Source organism: Montipora foliosa, chromosome 10, assembly GCF_036669935.1.
Source record: "Montipora foliosa isolate CH-2021 chromosome 10, ASM3666993v2, whole genome shotgun sequence".
Classification (NCBI taxonomy): domain Eukaryota; kingdom Metazoa; phylum Cnidaria; class Anthozoa; order Scleractinia; family Acroporidae; genus Montipora; species Montipora foliosa.
The window spans coordinates 37,447,413-37,450,166 of NC_090878.1; positions in this window are offsets into that span (position 1 = coordinate 37,447,413).

The window sequence follows — 2,754 nt, forward strand, 5'->3', positions numbered from 1 at the left end:
GTGTTTGAGGTATATAAAAGATTTAAAAGATATCCACGTTTTGATATTAACTTATATAAAATTAAAGATTTATCTGGAGAACTTATTGAAGGTAGTTTTACTCAAAGTGAGATACAGAAAGTACTATTACCTTCTTCTCCAAGAATAGGTAAAGAACTAGGAAGAAAAGGTAAACAAATTTTAAAACAATTAGCTGATTATCCTAAAGGAGTGGGTGTTTGGGTGAAAAAATGAGTAGTAATAAAAATTATTCATGGGAAAGTATTGATGATTATTTTTTTATTTGGTTGTTTTCTAACGATAAAGATGTGATTAGAGCGAATGAAAGAGGTTCAGTACGTTCTCATTTCATTGCCAAATTACCATTAGATTTAGATCTGAGAAAAGGTGTGTGGGAAATGGGGGTTGATAAGATCATCTTTAATAATGAACAAAGTAATGAATTGGATTATAATTTCAAAGGTGAAGATGATAAAGTTATAAAAAGCGGTAGTCTTTTGGAAAAAAGGTATTTTACGACTTTTGAAGTCATGGAAGATATATATGAAAAAGGAAAAGATTTAGAATACGATAAGACTGTTGTAAATAAAAGTCTTAGTGCTGTATTAACGAGTGCTGATTTGAAAGACGAAGAAATTGGAATTTACGGGTGTGATGAGGACAGAAATTTCTATCGTCTTACACTCAATGGTCCTGTAAGATGGTCTGATATTGAAAGAGAACGTCTTATTCCTACAATTTAACATCTTGGGATTCATTATGAGGGAACATATATCGATATAGGGAAAAATGGGTTGCTACTGTTGTTAAGATTTCGACCCCTCCTGATTTTTCTACTGGTGGATCTATAAATTGGACTACAAATCATTTTAAACAGTTTTTATTTGATGTTAGTATAACTGGTTATGTGATCCTTGACAATAGGTTTTATCTTTCTCAACAATCACACAACATACAAAAATATGGGATGTTTGAAGGATTATCACGAGATTTACAACTCAAATACAAGCAAATGGCAATTGCTTTTGCAGTTACTGAAAAATTGGCAAGAGTCTTAGATTTAGATACAAAAAGTAAATTCGACCTTTGAGGGGAATTCACTACCCGTTTTAATAAATCAAAAAATAAAAATCACGACAAACGTTCAGAATTCTTCTAAATCTTATGTCGTCTTTGATAGTGGGTTACAAAGTAACCGAGCTTTTCTATTGGAAGTAAAAAGAAGTAGGTTAATTCCCATTAAATCCACTCAATTCATCACTACATCTGTGACAACTAAAAAAAACTGATGGCGATAAAAGATGAGAATGGGGTGAAAAAATTCAAAATAAATGGTAGTGTAGAACTTTTGGAAGAGAAAAAAGTCAAGACTATTTTAAAAGGGGAGTACGATATGAAAAATTTTGAATTTGTAAATAGACCTTTGAAAGATTTGGTGTCAAAAGATGTAGAGATGGTAAAATTATCGGTATTAAATTTGACCTCTCTTTCTCCTGTTTGTTCTGATCAAAGAAAAGAAGATCATCTTTTTTCATCAATTATCGGTATTAGTAAGGAAGATGGGAAATTAATTCATTATCAGAATAAAAGAGAGAGATCAATGCATAAAATCAACAGTGTGTTCACCGATTCATTGGAGATAGATATAGAAAGCATCTCTGGATCGAGGGAAAAAAAAAAGACCTAGGTTTTATACAGGAGCGACATTTGTAAGTCTTTATTTTAGAAAAGCGCAAAATAGTTGGTTTGAAATTTATTGAAAAATGGAAAGAAGACGAGATGACTTCATTAAACCTGAATTTTTGTATTTCAAGGGAACAACAGATGAAGATGGTAGATTAACCATTGATTTTATTCAAAAACCATGCCATTATACAACCGATTACGAGGTTGCTGTTGATTCAATGTGTTTGTATTAGAGAGTGATAGAGACCCTACTAATCCACATTTCACTTTTATTGAGAGTTCATCTTCTTCTACTTTGAAAACAAAAATGTATTTACCAGAATCAAAAATTGCTACTTTTGGTGAATTTGCAGAAAAAGTCAATGAAATTCAAAGTAAGTTTACTATAAAAATCAATTACTTAGAACACAAAAGTGAGATAGATATAGGAAGAAATCAATTAGAAGTAGATAAGAGAATGGCAAAGGTTTTAGGACTCTTGAACACTGAACAGAAAGTATCAAAAATCATACAAGATATAAATAGCTCATCGTGTACTTTTACTCTACTTAAGAAAGGAGAAGAAGTGATAGGAGTGCGTTTAGATGCTACAAGTGGAGACGGTAAAGCAATTCAAATAGCTAGAAGATATAATTATTCAGTTTGGAATGAAATTTCTCCCAGTTCTTTTCAATTCGTTCTTGTGGATCGTGACTTTGTCATAGAAGAAATTGTGGGAAAAGAAAGAACTCAAAACTTAGAAAACATTCCTTTCAATCCACTAATGAATCATTTTTATTATTCACCTGAAAGATTGACATGGAAAAGAATAAATTCAAATGTTTTCTATTCTTGTTTCATTCGTTTTGCTGACACAAGAGGAAGAAGGTTTAAAGGAGCCGAAGCAATCTGTCAATTGAGAATAAGGAGAAGACAATTAAGATAGAAAAAAAATGGGAAAAGAAGATTATTTAGGAAACAAAATTTTACAAAAAGGAAGTGGAATAAAAAGAAATCACCCCTATGGAAATGGTGCTGATCCTTATGGTCAAAATGGGGGTGCTAGAACTAGCAAAACTAAGAGACGAC